Source organism: Propithecus coquereli, unplaced genomic scaffold (genome assembly GCF_000956105.1).
Source record: "Propithecus coquereli isolate 6110/MARCELLA unplaced genomic scaffold, Pcoq_1.0 Scaffold346, whole genome shotgun sequence".
NCBI classification, from domain to species: Eukaryota; Metazoa; Chordata; class Mammalia; order Primates; family Indriidae; genus Propithecus; species Propithecus coquereli.
In genome coordinates, this window is record NW_012149130.1 from 476481 (window position 1) to 500590 (window position 24110).

Here is a 24110-nt window from a genome sequence, read left to right on the forward strand (position 1 = left end):
CTCCTCGGCGTGAACCTCGGTTCCCCTAGGTGCTCCTTCCCCGCCTCTGCCTCCAGAATCTCAGCATCTCCCCCACCCAGAAGCCTTCCCCTTCCCCTTCCCCCGCTCTCAGTCCGACCCAGACCCTTCAAGGCCCACCCGACCCCACATCCTCCCGGGCTCGTCAACGCGCTGCAGCGGATCCACGGTCTGCGCCACTCGCCAGCCTCAGGACACCCCCCATCAGAGCCGACCTCTGCCGGCTGCCTGCTCTGCCCACAGACGGCTGCGCCAGGGCAGGGGCCTCCCTCAGGCTTCTCTGTGCACTTCCCGAGCGCCGGGCACAGGCTGGGCACAGAAAGACCCTGGTTCATAAACAGCCAAATAGCGACCGCGTGAGCCCAAGGGAAGGGGGGAAGCGGGAACTCCAAAGCCAGGCAGCCTTTCAGCTGGGTGACAGGAGCCCCTCCCCGCCACATTCGATGGTGCTCAACCCCCTTCGGTCCCGACGCTCGTAACCAGGCCGGAGCACATGGCAGGAGGGGGCCAGCTGTCTGTCCACACCACACACGGAGCGGTGCGCCTCTCCACACATGTTAAAGAGTTGACCGACGGGTGAGCCTTTAGACAAAACCACGTCGTGAAGCCCAAACGGCACGGCGCACCGACCGCGTGCTGCAAACCAGCCGGGTGATCTTGGGCCAGTCAGTGCAGTCCTCTGAGCACCGGTTTCCCGCCTAAAAAACATAACGTTGAAAGTAACACCACCCAAAAGCCAGTTCCAGCCCTAAAAGGCTGCAATTTCGCTTCCCCCCGTCCTCTCTCCAGCTGTGTGAGACAGGCAGGCATTAGCCCATCTACTAGCCCGTGTTCCGGGCAAGCAGGCGGAGGCCTCCGAGGCCAGGTGACCTGCCCGCAGAGCTGGGAGGTGGAAGCAGGGCCCGCTGCCTCCCCAAGTGTGGCCCCCTTCTCTCAGAGAAGGGTGCAGGAAGGAAACGATGTCCACCAAGTGCCATGAGAGCTGGGCCTGAGAACTGCTGTCATTTACCCTTCATCCCCTTGTGAGATGACATCACAATCCAAAACCCTGATTAAGGAAACTGAGGCTCAGAGATGTGACTTGGTCAAGGTCTGATGCCAACTCACCACCCTGTCTCGGGAACTGACCATTTGAATACACCCAGAGAGGGAGAAGATGGCAAAGTTTCAGGCCACCATGACATTAAATCAAGACTGCTAATTATACCCCCACCTGGATAAAAATCAGAATCGATCACTTCTGAGTTCAGGCTCTTCCCATACCTGGAGTGAGCAGAGTGTGCAAGGCCTTCGATCAAGTGTGGGCCGGGGGAGGCTCGGGGGACAGGTTGTGGCTCTACAGCAAATCCCAGCATGCTCTCCCCCCGCTCCTCCCACCCCCATGATAAGGCTAAGCACCCGCCCCAGACCTGGAGGGAGGAAACGACGCCGTTTTATAAAGGGCAAACGGTGCCAGGGGAGGGGAGATAACCTGTATGCTAAATTGCGAGCGGCAGGAGGAGCTGAGAGCAAAGTTCAATGAATGGAACAGAAACATATTGACAATAGCAAAAAGAAACAATTACTACGCATTTTCATATGACATCCAAGGAATAAATTTGCTCTTGCTTTTGCTTATTCAACAGAAACAAAAAAAAAAAAAAAAAAAGAGAGAGAGAGTGAGCAGTAGCCGGAGAGAGATGAGGAGGGCGCAGCAGAATGCAGACGCTTGCACTTCGTGGCTCAGCACTTCCCCTAAGCTCTCAGAAGAGTGTTTTTGGAGATACAGGCCGGCACGGGAGTCAGAGAAAACAACACTGCAAGTGGAGGGACTTAGGGTGCTGCCTCCAGGGTACCCACAAATAGACGCCATCAGACTACAGGGAGAGGTGCTGCTCCCACCCACCTGGCAGCTTTGCATCTCTGGAAGTAGAAATTGCTTTAAACAAAAAAAAAAAAAGGATTTTGCTTGGAGATGGAACCTTTAAGGTTCCTGGCACCAACTGCTCAGGGGAGCTAGGGTCTGGCTTCAGTTCAGGAAAACTCCGACCTCTTTTGCGAAAACAAAGCTCCAAGGTAATCCTACAGATTCTGCCCCTTCTGCAGAAAGCGGGTCACTGAGGCCCAGAAAAGGTGGTCTTCAGCCACAGCCACCCAGAAGGCCAGAGTGGCGCCAGGCCCACTCCCGGGGCAGGGTGTGCAATGCCACACCGGGGGTTCTAATAGTCATGCAAAGCACCGCGTGAGCAATCTGTGGGCATGGCACTGTGGAAGCTGGAAATACAGGACATGGGTCAGGCTCTTGCCACCAGCACCAGGTCCACATACCTGGGAACACCTCAGGTGTTCCTTTCCCACTTCATCGAGAGGGTGATAATCGCTTTCCCAAACAGGGTGCCCACACTGCTGCTCAAGTCACAAAATGCCCCAAAGCCCTCCCTTGCACTGAAAGTCAGTAATCCCTTCCCACATATCACAGGCCCCCTAGATAGTGACTCCTGAAAATGTGCCTCTCTGCCCGGTCCCCTACCTTGAGGATGTGTTTCTCTAGCTTCTCTTCCACCTGGGGTCAAAGCGTGGATCTGGGGCAGTGGCTAAGAGCACAGGCCCTGGAGTCACACCTGGGTTCTGAATCGCAGCTCTACCCCGTACTATTAACAGGTGTAACTTTGGGCAAGCTGACTTCGGTGACTCTGAATCTTCATCTGCAAATGAGAATAATAACACTATCTCCCAACAAGTACATACAGTACTTTCCTTATGAGGCTGTTGTGAAGATTTAATTGCACAAAATTTCTAAACCTCTTAGAACAAGAACACAACCTAACATGGAGTTGGTACTCACCAACGTTAACTACCATCATCATTATTATTACCCTCTACATCTCACCCAGCTCCAAATCCTGGGGCCATATCCCTGCAAATCTCTGGCACCCACCTCTTCCTCTCCACTCCCACTGCCCAGTTCCTGGTCTCATCCCTTTGGCCCGAACACCAGGAGATGTCCCTGGTGGTCACCCCACCCTCTCTGCTCCTACCACAATCCAAACACTACGCGGAGAGCACCACGTCTCACCTTCAAGACCCCCAAGGGCTCCTACAGCCCACGGGATGTGGCTTGAGCTCCTCGGCACGGCATTCATTCAGAACCTTCTACAGCCTCATCTTTTCCACATTCGTTTGCCACCGCACCTACGATCCAGTGCTCATCCCTACGCACACCACGCCCTTGGGCCTGCTGCCTCTCCTCTGGCCTTCCCCAGCCAGCCATGCCCTTCCTCCACCCTCCGCCACTCAGCATTGCTGACTATTTCCATCAGGAGTCTATGACCTCCACCCTCCCGCCCCTCCACCTCTGGACTCTAGAAGCATCTGATGCCTTCCTTGTAGCACCTAACACATTTTGCCCTACAGATATCCATTCCTTGTTGGATGTCCCCAAGTCAACCCCTTGAACACAGGCCTGGCTTATTTTGAATCTCCTACAGTGCCTCATGCAGAGGCGGCTCCCGAGACCTATTTTTCGAGTCAAACTAGGCTTTCACAGAAGGCAAACTCCCAGCAGCATGGGACTATGATGCTTCGACTTCTTCTGTATGGCACCCAGCTGGTACCCTCGGGAAAAGGCCCCACTGATGCTGTCACGGATGCCCCACTTCCACGATACCAAGTATATCCAAATTCTTCACCGGCACAAAAAAGGTGGTAAAACAAAAGGGAAAAAAACCCCAATCCCAACCCAAAGCAAGGGAAAAAAAGGAACAACAAAGGGCCTCCCCCGGGCAAAGCAACCAGGCAAACAAGGTGCCTTCCTTCCAAAAGCAACGAAGAAACAAAAGAACCGGGCCCAACAACACAAGGCCCCGAAGGAACGGCCCAACCGAACAACGGGGGGCAAAAGGGGCAACCCCGGCCGAACCCCAACCCCCGGCAACCAACTGCCCAACTGCCAACCCCGGAAACCCCAACGGCCGCCCACACCTAACAAAATTCACAGCAGCAATCTTCATGCTCAAGCCACAGGGGACCAAGCATCCTTAGTGACTCCTTCCCCTCCCTCACTCCGTGTCATCCATCAGCGAGGCCAACACCCATCTCCAGTCTTTCCACTTCTCCCCACTTCCACTGCTACAATTTTTCTCTTTTTTTTTCTTTTGAGACATGGTCTTGCTCTGTCACTGCAGTGCAGCGGCATCACTGTAGCTCACTGCAACCTCAAACTCCTGGGCTCAAGTGATCCTCCCACCCTGGTCTCCCAAAGGGCTGGGATTATAGGTGTGAGCCACTGTGCCAGCCACCATCTCTTCTTTGAACCTCTGCAACCATTTTGTTTCCCCAGCAGCCACTCGTGCTCTTCTGAAAGTCATTCTCCACAGAGCAGCCAGAATGGTCCTTGTTCAAACTTCTCCAATGGTTTTCCCTCGCATGTACAACAGATGCCTTCCCGTGGCCAACAAGAGCTGGGCTCTGACTTCCTTGCCTCCTCTGTGTTTGGTTCTTGTTCACTGGCCTCAGTGGGCCCCCCAGGGCACCCCATACTATTTTGCATTTGGTGTTTCCTTTGTCCAGAATGTCCTTCCTTAGGTAGTCCCACGGTTGGCTCATTCTTATCCTTCAAGTTTCTCTTGCTTCCTTCCCTGATCTGTTATTACTTCGTATTTGTACTGTCGATCTTCCCTGCTAAAAGGTGAGCCCCATGAGAGCAGACATCCCTGATGTATTCCCTGTGCATCCCTAGGGTGCCAGGAACATGAGGAAGGCAGGAGGGAGGGGCCCAGGACTTGGAAATCTTCTGTCCTAAGAACTTTCCTCTAAAGTGGCATGTAATATACGGGGATTAAACTTGTAGAGCATCACCAAGATCCCAGGCGTGGTAGCAGGGTGTTGAGTTACAGTGAAGAGAAAATGCCGAGGGACACGGGAAGGTCTCGCAAGGGAGAAGAAGGAACACGGGCTACAAAGTCCATGGACCCTGGGAGGTAAAATCCCTGCCCTGGCCCTGCAACCTAAGGAAAGTGACTCAACCTCTCTATGCCTTAATTCCTCATTTACAAAATGCAGACACCAGTCCCAAACTCAGGCTGAACAAGCACAGTGCCCAGTACGGAGTGGAAATTCACATAAAATTCCCTCTTTCACAGGATGCTGGGGCCCAACCCCAGGCTCTCTAATTAAAGCGGCTCGTCCTCTGACTCCCCAGGGCCCGGGCTGCCTTTAGGGGTCACCATCACTGGTATGTCAGGATCTCACCCAAAACACAAGAGGCAGCACAGGGAATTTGGAGAAGCTGCCGGAGGGCTTTGGGAGGCTGCATGCTGTCCGCTGAGACTATGAACACATCTGCACGTGCACTGAGATTCCAATAAATCTCTGCTGGGAGCAACCAAGGCAAGTATGGCCCCAGACCGACCCATCATTCTCACCTGGGGCTTGGGAGAAGATGCCAGGGGCAGGCACTTGGGGACAGGGGGCAGGTCAAGGCATGGTGTTATTCAACACTGCTTGGGTTACAGAGTTACGGCCTTGGTGGGAGGACAAAGAGGGAAGACAAAAAAGAGTGTCCACGAGATGGCCTGACGTCTTGGTCTCCAATGCCAAACAGCAGCAAAAAACCCAGAGAAGGGCTCAAGACTCCTCCCACCACTCTTAGGTGCCCCCTTAAGAAGATGACAGGTGACACCACCCAGGCTAGAGATGCTCACGGAGGTCTTCCTTCCCCCAGGGACCCGGGGCTCGCCCTATTCTTCCCCACCTCAAAGGAGAAGATACCCCAGAATATACCCCAGGGTGAGCAGGACATGTCCTGGACCCACAGAACTCAGAAACAAAGTGGATCTTGCCAAGGCCCCCTTCTTGAACCCCCAAAGCCTACAGACATGGCCCAAGAATGATTCAAGCCGCACCTGCAGATGACCCAACTCTCATCACTCATCAACCAACCCAGCTCCTCTCCCTTCCTCACCCCTCGGTTATTCCTTCTGAAACTGCTTTTACTTTGCCACTCCCGTGCTCGGGAGCTTCACTGGTGCCCACTGCCCACGTGGAGAGCCCAAACCCTCTGGCCTGACAGTCAAGGTGCTCCATGAGCTGCCCGCAGCTTCATCTCCCAGCAAACCTCACCGTGGACCATCTTACTCCAGCAAAACGGGGAGGGGAGTGTCATCATTCCCACAAACACGCCCTTGCTCATCCTAAGCCTCTGCCTGGAAAGGAGAGCCTCCTTTTCCTGGCCCATCCTGCAAGACCCGCTAGGCCCCTCCTCCTCAGAGGTCTCCCTCTCTGGTGGAGAGCGTAAAGAAACAGAGGAACGAAATCGGGTCCTCGCCGTTCCTGAGCACCGGCCACAGAAGCCCTCTGCCCAAAGGCTCCTGGCTCATCCTGTTTGGCTAGAAAGAAACCATCTTGGTGGGTAAAAAGGGCGCAAGATGGGACCGGCAGCAGCCTGCCTCAGGAAACCCTGCTGAGATGCCAGCACGAAAGGGCAGGAAGTGGCAGAGAGGGGCCTCGCATCCCACAGGAGAGCTTGTTGGGGATAATTTATTCCCACAGTGTCTCAGCGGGTTTCAGCCAGTTGAGTTTATAATGGAACAAGCAGTCACTGTTGTTCTTGGACGCAGCAGAGAGACAGCAGCCATCGGGCAGAAGACAGCCCATCAGAGGCTGCGACACTCCACAGGGACCAGGTTTTACAGTCCTGGAAAGAGGAGGTTCCAAGAAACCCATGAGCATGGTCTATAAATCCCAGCAGGAAGTAGAGCAGGATCCTCCACGCGGGAGGAAATGGGCAAGACTTGGAGGAGAAAACCAGGCCCAAACCCCAGGGCACCTGAAGGACAAGGAGCAGAGAGCTGCCTCCCACAGGGAGAACGCAGGGCTAAAATCTCACTCTCACTTTCTGCAAAGAGGGCAAGACGTCATGCCACCAGCACACGGGAGTGGAGCAGGACAGCACAACAGCCCAAGAACTGCAGAGTGGAGCTGTCTGCTCTTGCTCACGAGGCTGGAAAACGGTGTAAGAATCACCAGAAACTTGGTGGGAAGCTGTCTCCTAACTCATCGGACCACAAGGGAGGTGACAGATAGGACAAACAAAAGGAAGTCTCAACCTCCAATGTCACCTGGCCAGCACCTGCCACCTAACTCACTCTCGAGAGCCAACAGAGCCAGGTTCTCCCTGGGTCTGAGCTGCTCCCCAGGGAGAAGCAGCTGCTTTCTTCATTAACTACACAGCTGTGCCGGGACAGTCCTCCCCATGGGACAGCCGTGTCAGAGAGATGGTCCCGTAGCCGAGTCCACTGTGTATTTCGGGAACAGCCCTGCCTTGGATGAATCCTCTTGAAGTCCAGCTGCACGATGGCTTCTGCTGTGTGTTAGGCAACGTGGCCAGTCATGACTTCGGGTTTTTTGTGCAGTCCCCCTGAAAGAGTTAACCTGGCCTCCAAAGTCGAGATCAGGGGCGCCGCTAGGGAGCTTATCTGACCTCCTGAAGGGATTAGCACCCAGCTCCAGAAATGCCAATCAGCCAACAAGGCTGAATTTAACCTCGCCCATCCCTCCCAACCCTGGCCAGGGCACTCCCAAAATCGACGATTACGCTAGAAGCAGCTCCCGCTGCAGCCCGTCATCAGCTATTTATAACGCACCCACCTTCTGGGGGGAACCAGACACCTCCCGTCACAGCGCAGTGCAGGCGCCAGGCCTGTGGCCTCGCCTCAGGGACTCCAGTGTGCTGGGCGCCCCTGCGCGGGACCCCTTCAGGAGGCGCCTTCCCGAGCGGCCCTGCCCCACCGTCTCCGAGGGTTGAGTGCTGCCCTCCGCGGGGCCTGCCTTTCCGGGGCAGCTCCGTGGGAAGGCCCTGGGCTGCCGTCAGATGTGCTCTGGCTCCGTAGCCTCTCCCGCCTGCTCACGGCTGGGCCCCAGGCCCAGGCTGCCTCCCCCGCCCCCGGCTCTCTCCTCCACCTTTCTCACCCCTGCACCACCTCCCCGGCTCCTGACAACCCAACAAATCTGAACCAAGGGCAAAACAGCAAAGCGGGGTAGGGGACATTCAGGTAAATGGGGGGCAGGTCTGGTCCTGGGTGCAGGTGCCCCCACCTTCTGCAAAAAGGTGGGTGAGCAGCTAAGAGTCCTGCCTGCAAGGACACAGTGGGCAAGAGAAAGACTGCCGTCCAGCTCAAGGAAACTAACGGGGATGCCCTGACGCTCGCACCTCCCACCCAGAGATGCACAGGGTGGTGGCCCAGCTTTGCTCCTGCATGATCTGTATCGCTACCAAATCTTCATCTCATCTCGAACCAGTAAAATCCTAAGACTTCCCAGCACCGCCAAACTCTCGAGGGTTCATTTATTTACCTGCGCAAAGGCTTCACCTAAAGCACGTCTGTCTAAAAGATTCCCACCTTGTTCTAAGGGTAACCTAAAATTAAAAAGGTTCTATGGCTTCTGGGTTACTGAGCTAGATACCCTAAGTTCTTTCTAAAAACTTAGTCACCCTTCTGCCACCAAAAAAAGAGAAATCCGTTGGTCGTTCCATGAAACTAACATAGGCCCCCATGCTGCCCTCCCTATACCAGCTTATGAGGCCACATTCCTTTGGGGTGGCACAGGGACAATCTCGTGAATATGGTGGCAAAGGGCTGAGTGGGGAGAAAGTGCTAGAGAAAGTTTAATAATAGAGCTGGGTTGGGCACAGCCCGTTTCCTTTTTCAGTGGCCCTGATCGGCTGCTCCCATTACGCGGCGAGGCCGTGGGCAGGGCAAGCCAGCTGCTGGGGAGACTCAAACCCGGGTCAGCCCAGGCAGGGGCCACGTCTCCTTAGGCCACCTCTGCGAAGGGTCCGCGTGCCACAGTCAGATGAGGTTCACGCACAGTGCGCTTGGGCTCGCCTAACACAGCTTCTCTATAAAAAGCTCAGAGCTGGCGGGACAGGCAGGGCCAGGCCGGAAGCCCCAAGGTTGACTGTCCCTGCACCCATCAGCCTCCAGCCCAGCCACGTGCCTCGCTCCTCATTGTCTCTCCTGACTGGAGATGCTATTTTGGGCTCTGGGGGACAAAGGGGAGCTGAAGCTGCAGCAGGAAGCCCACGGGGTGGGGGGCTGGCGTCAGAGCAGCTCTCCTGGCGACAGGGCAGCTGCCGCCCTCTCTCCAGCCTCTCCCCTCGGTCCCCTGGAAACCGACAAATACAGGCAACAGTCAACACATGTGTGTGCATGAAGCATCCACCCCATGCAGGGGGCACAAGCTGCAGAGAGAAGTTTCCACATGAAAATATGTGGTGGTGCTTGTCATCATTAATGGATCATTAATGAAAACTGACTCCGCATCAGTATTAAAGGACAGGACTGGGGAGGGCACACTTGTAAACAGAGCCCCTAGCGACTCGCGATTTATCTTGGCTCATTTTCCGTACGTTAAGTGGGTTTACTAACAGTATCCCCATCAAGGTCATTACAAAACTAAAATAAGTTAATATACAAAAAGCACTGAAAACAGTGTCTACAGGTGTTGGGATGCTGTCATCACTGTCATCGTCATCATCAGGATGGACAAGACAGATCCCAAGAGGCATTCACTTCAGCTCTCCTTTCGGTGAAGAAATGTGTCGAGCATTTAGCCTGAAACCTGGAACCCAGGCCAAGGTTGGCTCGAAGGTGCCGCAAGCCTGACCCGGGGAAGGGGCCAGGCTGGGCAACCGTGTCCAGCTCTCGGTCGACTTACAGGCAGTCCTCCCTCGCTTCTCCTCACCTCTAAAAAGAGGAGACCCCTCAGCACTGAGGATGTGGGGTCGGGGAGGGCGAGGAGAAGGGCACCTAAGCACAGAAAAGGTACGGAGGCTGGGGCGCTGAAGGCAGCCAGAACCGACCCGAAGAAAGCAAGGCAGGGCCGAACAGAGGAGTGGGCCCAGCGGAGCCTGCGCTCCCAAGGGAACGACCACGGAGGGAGGCCTGCGCTTCCGGCTCTGGGCGGGTGTTTCCGATGCATTATTCCATTCAACGTCACGCCGGGCCTAGGAAGTGGGCGCCGCTATCCTAGACTCCGGCTCTGTTTGAGTCCACCATCCCTATCCCGTCACTCTGTGGGCCAGCAGACCCCCCGCGCTGCAGCCATGCCGCTGGGGCTGCTGAGAGGCCACAGGCGATGCTGATGTCTGCCGGGAGGGAGCTCCGCCGGGCCGAGGCACAGCAGAAAAACATTCCCAGGGACACGCTGCCCTGCCGAGCGGCCCCTCCTCATGTCCCCTCCAGAAGGAACACCCTGTCACCACCACCACCGCCAGCATCTCACCCCCAATGACAGGGGTCCTGGGGGCCGTGACCAGACCCCAGCCCTACCTGTTGCTCTGTGGACCTTTAATGAAGAGCGCCTATTTTCCACCTGGCTAGATCCTGGCCGCGTGCTCGCTAAGCTTCGCAGCGCAGCTTCGCAGGCACTGCCCGTCTACGAGGACATTCTATGAACTCTGCACGGCTGTGAACATCGCAGTGGCCACCGCGGTGGCCACACCTGGTAAGCACTACCTGCGGCAGACAGTCATCACCTGTCCTTCCCACCAGTCACCTCACTGCATCCTCCCTGTGACCTACGATGAGGTGCTGTCATCATCGTACCCATTTACAGATGAGAAGCGAGGCTGAGAGAGGGAGAAGCTCGGCCCGTCGAGTCCAGAATCCAACATCTTAAGCACCAGCCGTAGTGCCTCCCTCCCGAGAGATCGCTACCGCTTGGCTCGTGAGCCCAGGCAGCCTCCGCAGCGACGGGTGGTCCTGACTGCGTCTTCTTAGGAACTGTCTGCTCGGGCGGGCTTTGGTGGTGGGAAGAATGACTGTGGCAAAGGGAGCAGGACGACGGGGCCCTGCAGGTGTTCCAGAACGTGCCGAAATCACCCTCAGAGTCCCAGGAGCACCTTGCAGGGACAGGTCAGAGAGGCATGGGCCCCTGCCTTCCAGGTGGGACAGCGGACAAGGCAGTCCAGGGCTCACTCGCACACGCCACATAGCAATTCCGGGGGAGCACACAATGACCAGGTCCCAAACACTAGCTCAGGGCTGGCCATGCAACCGTTAAGACCCTCTTCCAGACTGCCCGGAAAGAGCCCTACCTCCTAGACCTGCACCCCCCCTCAAGACAGGCGTCCACTGGCCCACAGAGGGAGAGAGCAGCCAGCCCCAGCAGCCCGCTTGGCCCCACGAAGAAAGGGTCCTCGGCTCAGCCCAGGAGGTACCTCTCTGCTCCCTTCAGTTTAAAATAGGCCACAAGGATGCCTGCCAAGATCCAATGCTCTTGGCAAACAGGACGGTATATTTCTGGCTGCGCACCGTGAAACGCCGGACCAGGGAAGGCTTCCCAAACCAACAGCTGACTCCGGCTGTGACGACAAGACCATCTTGAGCCAGTCGGCTCGGGCCCAGCGAGCGGCAGGCTCCCTGCATGTGTACAGTATCGGGGGGGCTCCCTCCCCACCCCCAGAGCTCTAGGAGTGCAGAGACAACTATATAAGGGCATGGGGCTTGGGGGAACCCGGGGGGCTGGGATTTCTCCCGGGCCCTGGCAAGAGCTCCCGCCTGCACAGGCGTGTGACACACCTGCCACGGATGAACATTCCTGCGTGCCATTCCCTGGCCTGGAATGGGCTTCCCCATCTCGCTGCCATCACGACGCCCTCCAAACGCCGTTCTAGTCTCACCTGCTCCATGAAGCCTGGCCGGAGGCTCCCCTTCTCTCCTGCCACCGCAGCACCAGAGGGTTTGGAAATCACACTGCCCACAGAAGTAGGATGGGAACTAGGGGTGTTTGGCCTGAGAGGACTTGAGGGAGGTGGCAAGGAACATGGAGGTAAACCGAGTTTTAAGTGCAAGAGGGAGTGCCACAGTTCACAGTGTCTGGGCATATTCCATGAGGCTTTGGAGGACAGAATAGGGACCCATGAAGCCAGCAGTCGGGAAATCCTTCGGAGCTCCCGCTGGGCCTGGGCTTGGGCCTAGATCACACCTAGGGCTGAAGCAACTGCCAAAACACGAGAGTGGAGGAAGAAGAGAATGATGAGGAAAAAAGGGAGCAGAGAAGGGAGGGGAGGCAGAAAGCAGATGCAAGTGCATGGAACAGAGCCTGGTGCCACCCCACCTCGGGCCAACTTCCGTCCTTCCCAGGGTCCGAGCCCCTTCTTCAGGGCAGGCTGCTGTGCCCCTAATGGCCATCAACCTGGCCGTCCCCCGGGCCTGGCAGCCTACGACTGCACAGAAGTCTGAGAAGCGAGCTCTGCATACCTCCGGCGCTCCGTCATAGTACCAGGAGGGGTTCTGGTGTCATGGATGTGGCAGCCAGAGCCAGACAACGTGGGACGGGTGGTGCTTGTGGCCGCTGAGAAGCTGACTTCAGCATGGGCAGGCTGGGCCTGGGAGCAGGAGCAGAGGCAGGACTGCTGGAGTCCATCTGTGCAGTGGGAAGGTTTTCCTGTGCATGCCAGCTGCAGACAGAGCTAGAGAAGGGGGACAGGGACCCTGCTCTCAGGGCACCCCAACTCTGCTAGGGAGACTCACTCTCACTCATGAGGCATACTGGACACCCATGAGGCAAGTGAGATGGTGGGGCATGCGGGGTGAACCCTAAAAAGCCATGAGCTCCATTCTGGAAAAACAGGGCTGAATGGATTGGGTCAAAGTCAGCAAAACCGTGAAGGCAGCGACTACAGCCACCAGAGACACCCGTCCAGCGGATCCTGGCACAGAACCTCAGGCATCCCTTGAAGCTCAAAGGAATTATCTGAGGACAAACAAAAGGTAGTGGAGCATTACCCAACAGGCAAAGGCAGGCGGCTCATTACCATGCAGGGTGGGGCAGGACAAAACACGGCCGAGAGCGAGAGAACTCAGACAAGTGCATGGCGAGGGAGCCGCCGCGGGCCACGAAGGGAAGCAAGGAGGCTGGCGCGCTCCGGACCTTCACAGACAGCCCCGTCCCGCGACGCCCGATGCACGGGCTGCTTACCCAGCGTGAGTCACCCTAACATCTTCAAAGAAATTAAAGAACTTTTGACATATTTAAAACGAGATGCTTCAGGCCAGCCCTGTCCTTGCGCGTGGCGTGAGGACGAGGAGCAGTCAGCACCACTGGTGACAAGACGCGGCACAGGAGGGCGTGCAGGCCTTGCAATGGACGTCCAGAGCCCAAATCCAGCTCCACCACCACTCGGAGGCTTTCAATAAATCACACAACCTCTCTGGGCCTGTTTCCTCGCTCACAAAACAAAGACAAGGCCGTCTGCCCCGTACGGCCGACACGAGGGTTAAACCAAGTAACACGCATGAGCCCCTGAGATAGTGCCGTTCTACGCAGGCGCGCAGCAAACAGCCGCTCACTGCGATCCCCACTGCCTTGTGGACAATCAGACGCAGAGTCTGCCCTCCAGCACGCAGACACACAGCGAACACCCAGGCACCAGTAAAAACACTGAGGATGGCGGGAGGGGGACGACACGCGAGGCGAGCGCACGGGCTCTGCTTTGAGGAGTAGGCGGTGGTGCCACGGAAGAACGGCATTTTCAGTGGATTCTTTAAGGAAAAGGGGGTGGGCCTGTAACGTGCACAGACAATTGGTCTGGAAAGAATCGTGGGACAGGAAATGACATCAGAGAATTTCCACGGGCACCGCGAGTGCTCTGCACGTGAGGCGCTGGAGCAGAGAGCGGGGTGTGACTGCCTGGAGGGTGCCCGACGCCACCCAGAAAGTGAGTGGAGGTTGGCGGGTCCAGGTGGCGGAGAGGGAAGAGCGCAAACGCTGCTTCCGAGTGGCGGTGGTGGGGCCCTGCCGTGCAGCGGGAGGGGGCTCTGGGAAGAAGCCAGCAGGTGTGCATCACGTGACCTAAGGGGAACTCAGGACAAGCAGATCAGGGAAGAACTGAACAGCTGGGCGAGAGGTGAGTGAGGCCTGGCCCAGGGAAATGGCAGTACAAGTGGACAGGGACAGCCGGGTGGACGGAGCGACCTCGTGGACGGAGCGACCTCAGGGACGTGGATGGGTGAGGAGGAGAGAAGTTTCAAGCCTGGAAGCTGGGCAGGCGGTGGGATCCATCACCAAGCCAAGCAACAGAGGACAAAGGAGGGCTTCTAAGCACGAAGACAAAGCAAGTTTGAAGGGCCGTGGAAGACGCACACAGAGACACCGGGATGCAGCTGGAGACGTGGCAAGGGAGCATCGGTCCCCAGCTGAGCCACATACTGTGTAGCCTCAAAGTCAAATCCTTCTGGGGACAGGGTGCAACCAATCTGTGGCGTAACCATCTTGTGGCTCGGTTTTATCATCTAAAAAATGAATCAATCCACGTCACAGGCTTATGGTAAGCAGTGACTGCGGTGTAGTAAGGAGGCTCTGTAAACGACAGAAGCACTTTATAAATGTAAGAGGTCATCAGAGCTCACAGCTGAAACCCAGAGGCTGGACAGGTTTGTGAAGGAGGCAGAGGAGAGAGGGCAGGAACCCGAGGCTAATCTGCAAGAGCGCTCAGCCCCAGCAGGAAGGCAGAGAGGCCGGAGAAGAGTCAAAGAGAAGGCCACGTCCCGCTCGTCCCCTGCAGCCCTCACCAACTCTGTCTGCCCCGTGCGGAATGACACCTCCAAATCTGTCCGGAAAAGGCAGGACCACTTCAAAGGTCAGCGAGTGTCGTGCGTGCTAGGGCGGGGCACAGTGCCTTGCAGAAAGTCTGGAAGGTAACCAGGGGGGTGCGAGTGTCATGTGAGGGCGATCTCATCGAAATCCCCAGGGGACAGACATGGCCACAAAAGAGGCATTCAGGGAGCCATTAGCTCCCTGATTAAAATGAAGTGGCTGCTGCCGTAATGCAGAGAGGTCGAGCACGTCTATGGGAGGGGGCAGGCAGACAGGCAATCTGTCACTTGATTAAGATGCGGCCTTCTAATCCGTCATCCTCCATGCCCCGCTGTGCTTCCCCGCTGGCACGAACGCACGCACGGAAGGTACATGCTGCCCTGTCCTAGCAACAGGCATTTCCGCAGGATAGTGGAGATGCTTCTCCTCTCACCTGGTGAGCCTGGGAGCCCAGCGGTGGGAAACAAATAGTCCAGGGGCATGTCCACAGGGGAAGCGGCAGGCACGTCCGGTACAAGGGACTGGCGCCGCGGATCGATGGACGGGGCTGAGCTAGACACCTGCACAACAGCTCACCAGGACTTGAACCCTCGAGCCAGCTCTCAAAACCAGATGGCCAACAGAGAAGGAAGATGACGATGGAAGCGAACGCTGCTCAGCAGGGACCCCAATGGCTGCTTCTCCATAGACTGGAAAACCCCATTTCTCCTGAGGACTCCTGCCCTCTGTCCCTGAGGCAGCTCTGAGACCATGCTGGTGGTTTTGGCCTGACGCCTTCCCAGGACTCCTGTGGTTTCTCCTGCCCTGAAGACTTAGAGAAACAGAAGCAGAAAGGACCCCCAGATGTCTTTAGATCCCACCTCCCACCCCCACACTGGCCTACACTGGGGCCATCACAGACAGCTGCAAACACCCCTCTTCACCTCGGGCGGGTGAGCGGCCAGTCAGGTCCAGCAGCCACAACCGGCAGTAACCGCATCTCCTCCCTCGGACTCTCCCTTTGGTAACCTCCACGGGCCTGTGTCAAAAATCATTTCTACTATGACCTTAATTGCTCAGGGCCAGGCCTGGGACAGCCTCACGGTCATTCCCAAGATGGCTTCTAATAAACTGGATGGTGTTCGACACAATAAACACTTATGGAGCTCCTACTACGCGCCCACAGCAAGCTGTTCCTCGTCTCTGCCCGGGCAAACCCGCACCCTTCCTCCCACCCGCTCTCCCAGGGCCCTGCTCTTTCCAGTGACCTAACACCCCAGCAGCCAAAGCACCCTGCAGAAATCTACCCAGGACGCTGCCCCACTTCATGCAGCATGCCACTGCCCGGGAACGAGCTGGGCCTCTGCCCTCAGGAGGCAAGCGAGCTGGGGCAGCGATGCACGCGACGTGGCCCCAGGGCAGCTCCTGTGAGCGTTGGTGGGCTGGACAGATGGCTGGGCAGTGCTCGGGGAGGGGAGCTGAGAAAGCCGTCAGATGGTTCTCAATAGCCACCAGCTCCAGTTTGGCTCTGCCCTACCCCACAAAAGACCATTATCAGGCCCAGGAATGGAAGGTCACGGCCGGGGAGAGGCAGGCGTGCTAACCGAGAGAACACAGGTTTAGAACGACTGGGCTGACAGGGGAAAGGGCTCAGAATCCCTAACTTGTCCAATGAAAACTTTTGCCAGACGTCCATCTGCCTCCTTCCCTCCCACTGCAGGGCGCAGCCTCGGCCGGTACGCAGTGTTGGAGCTGCAGGTCTCGCGACCCCAGGCGTCCTGGGAAATGGCGAGGAAGAGGGGAACAGGGAGAGAGGGAGAGACTGCCCCAGGCCCCACAGCTGGAGGGCAGGGTGGGCGGGCAGGCAAGTGGCCGCAGCGCTCCCTACACTTCTGAGGAGGCCCAAGTCTGCCCGGCAAAGACTCCTCAGTGCCAGGAACCGGAGACCCTCCACCAACCGCAAACACACACAAATGCGACGCAAAATCGCCGCTGCCACTGCCGTGCGTGACGAGCGCTGTGAGCAAGGGCACTGGGGGTTAGGAGACGCAGCCCGGGCCTCCATCACCCTCCCTTTGGCCTGTTTTGGTGGCTCTCCTTCCACCGACCCACTGCAAGGAGGCAGGGCAGAGAGCACAGGGCAGCAGGCAGCCTTCTCCCTACTCAGTTTACAGGTGGCTCGGGCCCAGGGAGGTGTTCCAAGGTCACATGGCAAATCAAGGGCATGCCCTGCCCTGCCTCCCTCCCTCCCCCTCCGACGTGTCCAGGTGCCTCTCAACTCGCTTCTCTCCTTTGTGGCATGCAAAGGGAAATGAGAAAAAGAAAACTGAAAATCATTTCTCTCTTGGCAAGAGTCAGCCTTCCCTTTCCGTTTTCAGGGTGGAAGCCCAGGAGCAGTTCCGAGGACAGCCTTCCTTCACCCCCTGGGCACCTCCCCTTGGCAGAGGCCCGAGAGTCGGAAATGGGCTTGGCACCTTCCAGGGCCATTCCACCGGCTGGCAGGTGCAAGAAACGTGCCTCGGTGCAGGCATCTGCTCACCAGCTTGGCCGCCCAGGATGGTCCGGTCAGAGTGGTGCCGAGTTCCAGAACCAGGCACTGCCAGCGAGAGCAGAGGACAGCACCTGCCCGGGCTGGAGGAGACCGTGGGTGGTACCTGGGGATGTGAGGTGGTCTGTTCCTCTCTTCTTCTCAGGAGCACTTAGCACGTGGGTGAGGTGGGCTGTTACAAGTCCTCAGAAAGCCCAGGATAACCACAGAGTCGAGACACTAAGGCACAGAGAGGGACAGGGGCTTGGCAGAAGGAGCAGGGGAGGGAGAAGCCTTGGCAAGGAAGCCCCTTGAGGCTCCTGGCTCCATGGGGAGAAGGTTCTGGAGCCTGGCTGGGGTGGTGCAAACCTAGCTTCCTTTCTCTGCTGTTGAGCTCCACCCGGATCTGGTCCCGCGAACCCTTTCTCCCACAGTGCCTGGGCTCTCACGCCGTGACTAAAGAGACCATCAACCACATAGTCCCCTGCAGGCGGGTGCTGGGGGGTCACCATCTGGCGAGGCCTGCTGCCACCGATGCTTGCTGTCTGCCTGCAGCGCAGGGTCCGGCGGGGCATGAGGGCACTCAAGACCGTGTTCTCCCAAAGCAGACCTCGCCAGGGCGCTCCACGGAGGCCCCAGCATGTGCTGCCAGCTGCCTCTCCTGCCCCCGTCCGTGCACCTCGTGCCATCTGGGGAGGGCTGGGACCCAGCTTCTGGATGCGGCTGGCAGAGAACAGGCCCTGGCCTCCTACCCGCTGAGGCAGAGAGGTAGCAGGTGGGACTTCCACACACCTCACCTCCCAAGATATCCAGGGAATGGCTGAGGGCCTTTGGAGGTTCAGGGAAAGTCAGAGGCGTCCAGGGGGAGGACGAGGCCAGCCTGGACCCGCTCACCCATGGACACCAAGGTCCACATGGCTGACAATCTCTTGAGGAGGAAACAAGAGTCTGGGTCAAGAAGGCTGAGTCACAGACATAGACATCTCTCTGCCTCTGAACAGACTACCAGGGTCAAAAACAGCATCACTTATGCACCCATCACCTTGGAGGCCACTGTTTGGGGTGCGCAAAGTGGCCCTAGACAGGCCCTGCTGCTAGAGCTTACACCCAGCAGTCCACAACGGGCAAGCTGAAAGGACAGCCCTGGCCCAGGTGCCAGGCACCAGAGAGCTATGACTGCTGGCCAAGCCTGGCTGGTAAGTCCTTGGTTCCCAGGAGTGAAGAGCTAGAGGGCGTGTGGGGGCAGGGAGCCCAGGACAGCTGCAGGTGGCAGCACAATCAGAGAAGGCTTCTCAGCAGCAGCGGCGGCCTCCAGCTCAGTCACCTCTGGCTCCCTCGTCGCCCAATCACGGGCACCTGGGCAGGGGCTCTGCGTGCCTGACAGCCTGTATCAGAGGACACAGGAAATCGGTGGGGCCTTCGCCACCCTACTCAGCCAAACCTGGGCAAGGCCAGACACGGAGAGGGAGCCGGGAGGGCGACGGAGGAGGAGCCTGACACCTGGTGCTTCTCGCCACTTGCTGGTCCCGTGACGGCAGCATCCTGGGCTGTGATCCGGTTGTGCACTGAGCTATTCAGCCAGCAGCCCTCTCTCCTTGGCCCAGGGCTCGGCTGCGTGGGGCGGCGTGCCCCAGGGGGAGAGCATAGCCCGGAAACCCAAGCGAGACACTTGACCTCCCTCAGGCTCCTCACATGCAAACGAAGCACAGCAGGGGCTTCTGCCTGCCCGGGTTGTCGTGGGGGAAAGCGCCCAGCTCTGCGCTGCCCACAGGAGACGCCCTGCGAATGGCGGCTGTGACGGAAGGGCATGAGCGTGACGGGTGAGTCCCACAGACAAGATGTGGAACTCAACCACGTACAGTGCCTCGGGGACAAGAGAGAAGGCAGGAAAGCTTGTGGGAAGCTAAAGCATCCTTCTGACCGGCTCGCAAGGATGCCACCGTATTGGGTTATTTTTTCTACAATGGATTTTAAGGCCCATTGATGATACCCTCCCTGTCCCCTCATCCCCCCAGATATACCAACCCACCCACACCCCAGCTTTCTCAGGCTGATTCGGAGGCTGTGCTGGGAGGCCTGGGGACTCAGTTCTCCCATAGATGCCCTGCCACAGGGTCCCCCTGCGGACAGCACCACGCTTCGCTTCCCCAATTCCAGGGAGCGCACGCCAAGTGCAGGGTGCAGCCACCACAGGGAAACTCGACGCCCAGCAGTCAGGGCTGCGCGAAGCCCTGTGAGGAAAGGAACCAGCATGGAAGGGTCCTTGGAGATCACACGTCTAACCAGCAGGTGCCAAGGCCCAGAGAGCATGGCCGTGCCCAAGACTCCACTGCACCTTCGGGGCGGAGGTGTTCCCACGCCAGCAACCTGCAGCCCCGCCAGCCCTCCGCACAGAGTCCTGAGCTGTCAGCTGGGCAGCACAGAGGAGAACAGGGACCTGGACTCTACTCCGGGCTCTGCCCAGAACTCACCTCTAGACTGTTGCTCTTCAACTACAGAATGGGAGCTATACTCACTGGTGGCTAAGAATCTGTGGTTCCCTGCTTGGGGTCGGGGGGAGGCTGGTGGCACCGCAGGGCTCCAGGCATCAAGCAGAATGTACGCCCAGGGCCTGGGTCGTGCCCACCTCAATCTAGAGCAGGGCAGGTGGCAGAGCCCGCGCAGGCTGCTGGCAAGGGCCCCTTGCTCTGAAGCAGCCGACCCCCATCCCACCCACCCGGCTTATGACTTTGAAAGAGCAGCTTCTAGATGCTCAGACCAATTGCACAGGCAGGCTTCTCCCTACCTGCTGACGAACAGTCCCACTGGGAACAGACTAAGAATAATGCCACCCCCAGGGGGCTAAGGCAGCCCCAAGAGGGAGGACCCCCCCAGGCTAGGCTGAGGAGCCCCGGAGGTGGCAGGGAGAAAGCAAGAGGGCCGGACAGCAGAAAGTTCTCTCCTTGGTTAGCTGACCCTGCCCAGAAGGAGGGGGAGGAATTCCAGGTCTTTAGGGGAATTGGCAGACTTCTCCTTCTCTAGGGCCAGCAGCCCCTCGCCTGCTGGAGCCCCAAATGCCAAGCAGCTGCCTGGCAGACACGGTGGGGAGGGGGCAGGGGAGAGGACTCTGTCCTCCACTGATCTCCAGCCAGGACATAGCCCCGGCTAGCAGCATTCCATTCTATCCTGAGCCGGGTGACACACACCAGGGCCCCAAGCTGGCCGTGCCCAGCCCGCCTCCCCAGCCCCCCTGGGCACATTGGCAAGGCCAGGGCCTCCACCCAAGGTCAGGGCCTATCGCAGCCTGGAGCCCACACCCACCACTGACCACGAGTGGGACGAGGGTGCCCAGGGACGTCAGGCCCAACCTCACCATTTCACAGGGAGGAAACCGAGGCCCGGAAGGAAAGTGCCTGTTCGAAGTTACACAGGCCATCTCTCCAGCGCCACTAAGCCAGGCCACTTAAGCTGATCACCGTTTAGTGACGTCCTTCCAGTTAAATGAAGTCACATTCACATATATCTGTGTTTTTAAAATTCAGGAACCCACTGTATACCATTTTCCTTGCTTAAAATTATATTGGTGGTGGCAGTCACTTGACTGCGCTTGTGTTGTTCAGAACTCAGAGAGCTGCACACCCAACAAAGCAGACTTCACAGAATGCACGTTTGCGACACATGGTACAATTACACACATCTGATACGTCGTATGCGAACTTCTCGGTACCTTGTGAACATTTCCCCATGTCGCTGAACAGTTTCCCAAACTCACCACCCACACGCGTACTTGATTGAACTGCCCCCCTAATGGAGGACATTTAAATTGGTTTTAGTTTTCCTTTATTACAAATTGCTCCTTAATGAGCACACTAACACATATTTGATAGCATGTCTGATTGCCTTCTCAGGGCAGAGTCTAGAAGTGCAGTTACTGGTCAGAAGACAGGACCATTTTCAAGGCTTCTGGTCTTCACAAAGGTGTTGCTGGTTTACGCCCAGCAGTGCTGGAGGAGAGGCTGCAGCACAGCAGCAAGCATCAGTTTAAAACTCTTGCACCTTTGAAAAGCAAGAAAATAGCATGCTACTGTCATCATAATTTGGATTTCTTTGATTGCTAGTGACGTTCTACATTCTTTCTCATGTTTATTGATCTCTGATATTTCTTTTTACACAAACCTCATTGAGGCAACATCCAGCACGCCGTGACCCTCAAATGTCCATGCCACCTTAGTGCTACTGTTGTAATATATAAAACACACAGTAACTCACAGGAATTAATATTATGCTCCCGTTTAACACCGCAGCACGGTAGGACAGGCTGCCGAGGTGAGGCATGAAGAGCACAGCTTTGAAGCCAGACCGCGTGGAGTTCAAACGCCTGCCCCCTCACACACCAGCTGTGTGACTTCGGCTAAGTTACTAAACCTCTCTTACCTGGGCACCATCTGCTGTGGAAATGCAAACCAAACGACAGTAACCGCCTCTCAGGGCCCCATGAGACTCAGGTGAGGATGATGCAGGTGAGGCCCCTGGCACGGCCGCACGCCTGAGGGCACCGAACAAGAGGCCACACTGACCGACCACAGTGGGCACTGCTGGATGGCCCGACACGCAAAGCACACATCCTGAGATGAGGGGGCAGGAAGAAGATGCCAATGATCCTGGGCTGCACTGTTAGGACACCAAATTAGGGTACAGCATCCGAAAGAGGGCCCACCCACCAGTGTTCCCAGTGCGTGCGCTTTACAAAGAGGGCCTCACCCTCTGGGGCTATCTATGGGAAAGCAGGGACTCGCCCCAGTGACCCTCCCCAGGAGACAGGAGAAAAGTGCATCCCCACATGCTTCAGAGGGCAGCAGGAGGCTGCCTAGGCAATGCCCCTCCTGCTCAGGAGGTTCCCAGGCCCCGGTAGAGGGTCGGTTCCAGCGGCAGAGAGGAGGGAAGGAGCGATGCCAGGAGGGGGCTGGAATGCGCCCTGGGGAAAAGCTGGTGCTCCCAGGGGAGGCTGGCTCTGCCTGCAGCCACAGGCGACTGAGAGACGAGAGCCATCAAAGAAGTCCCAAGACGTGCCTAACGCAGCCATGGCTCAGATCCCTCTTCCCTCCCTTCTCTGAGGGCTGGCGGCAGGGAGTGCACGTTCCCCCCAGCTGGAGAGCTACCTCCAGCCCAGAGCCTCTGCTCCGACTCCACCTCTCACCAGAGGAGAAAGCATCATTCCTCATCCCCACCCCTAACCCCTACCCCACCCGGGAACAGGTGAGTCCACCCAGTCCAGACACAGGCAGGTGAAGAAAAGCCCCCCCACCTGGCAAGAGGAGAAAAAGGGGAAAGATGCCCCCCCCACCTGGGCAAGAGAAAATCAGAGAATCACTTTGATCTTTAAATACACACTTTAAGCCAGCAAACAAGCCTTTTAATGGGCAAGGAAGCCCCTCTCCCAGCCAGGATCCTGGCTACCCTGAAAGCCACACCAGGCCAGGTAGACAGGCGATTCCGATGCACTGCCTGTCTTGACACCCACAAGGGCAGGTGACAGCAGGCGAGAACAAGGGCTCTGGAGTTCTGAAACTGGGATTCAAATTCTGGTTTCCTCGCTACCCAGCGGTGTGAGCTGGGACACGTTACCTAACCTTGCTGAGCCCACCATTCCATATCCATAAAACAGGATCACGATAGAACTGTCCTCACAGGATTGTCACGAGGATTAAGTGAGCCGAAGCATGTGAAGTGCCCAGAACGAGGCCCGCAAGTGCTCATGCCATGAGAGCTCTTGCTGGCATCCCTCCGGCTGTCCACGTGCCCAGTGACCACGATGCCCAGGCCGCTCCTCCATCTCACCCACACCGTCCCTGTAGCCTGCAGTGGGGCCTCGGGACTCCAAACACACTCCTTAAAGAGTCGGAAAAGTAGCTACGGGTAAAATGACAGGATGTCTGGGATCTACTTTAAAATACTCCAGAAGGAAAAAGGGGGTGAGAGTAATGAGATCGAGGAACAGCAGAATGCGGAGGCCGGGTGACGGTTAGACAGGGTTCACTACACTCTTCGCCCTATTTTTGTGCATGTTTAAAATTCCCACAGTAGCTAAAGGGGAAAGCTAAAAGGGAAAAGGGGAGTGATAAGGCCTGGGATACTAAATAAAGTCATTATCTCTGGTCCCATTTCGGCAAAGCTCTTCTTTGCACCTATGGCCTTGGGGATCCTCTTCCCGCCCCACGGTTAGGGTTCTTTTGCTTTTATTCCATTTCAAAATTTCCACATCCCAGCTGTTTTCCTCACCCCTACTCAGCTCCTTCCTTATCTGCTTCTTCTGCTCCCTCTGCATCAAGCCCCTGTCAGAAGCTCCGATGACCCTCCAAGAAGGCCAAGTCCAGGGCAGCAGACCAGGAACCAGGACTCCTGGGTCTCAGTCCCAGCAACGCCACCATCTGAGCTGACCTACGCACCCAACCTCTACCCAGCTCAGATCAAGTGACAGCTCACCAGCAAAGAGATCTCAGAAGTCACTGCTGCTGCTACTTCTAAAAGGCAAAGGAAGAGCCCTCTCTCTTTGAACCTGCTTGCTGGCACCCAGCTCCATGGAACGGGGAACGCGGTGACTGCCTGGCAGACGTCCCTCACCCACAGAAGGCTGGGGAAATGGGAACACAGATGCAATGATAATCATATTAACCAGGGCAAAGATTAAGACGGGAGGGGGGGGTGCTCCCCTCTGCACAGGTGCACGAACGTGTGCTTTCCACGGTGAGTGTGGAAGGGAGCAGCACTCACAGGCAGGCCCTGACTCAGACAAGGGCCACGTCCCAGCCAGACTCATGCCCAGCGCTCCCAGCAAGGATGGGGAGCACGGCCCCCCTGCCACTCACTCCCAACCCCAGCTCCCTGCTGCGCCTGGCTCCCTCCCTCTTTTCCACCAGGGAGGGGAATGTGCTCACTCTCTCCCCTCCCAGGATGATGGAGTCAGGCCGCAAAAGCAGATGGCAGGATCAGGGGACAGGAGCCCTCAAGTCCAATTCCAGCCACAGCC

At 57.2% G+C, this 24110-nt stretch overlaps 1 protein-coding gene across 4 annotated transcripts in view; it reads right to left on the minus strand.

Moving 5' to 3' along the window:
• Positions 1-24110, minus strand: part of TSPAN9 (tetraspanin 9) — a 192510-nt gene that overhangs the window by 17313 nt on the left and 151087 nt on the right. The gene's annotated exons all lie outside the window — the stretch shown is intronic.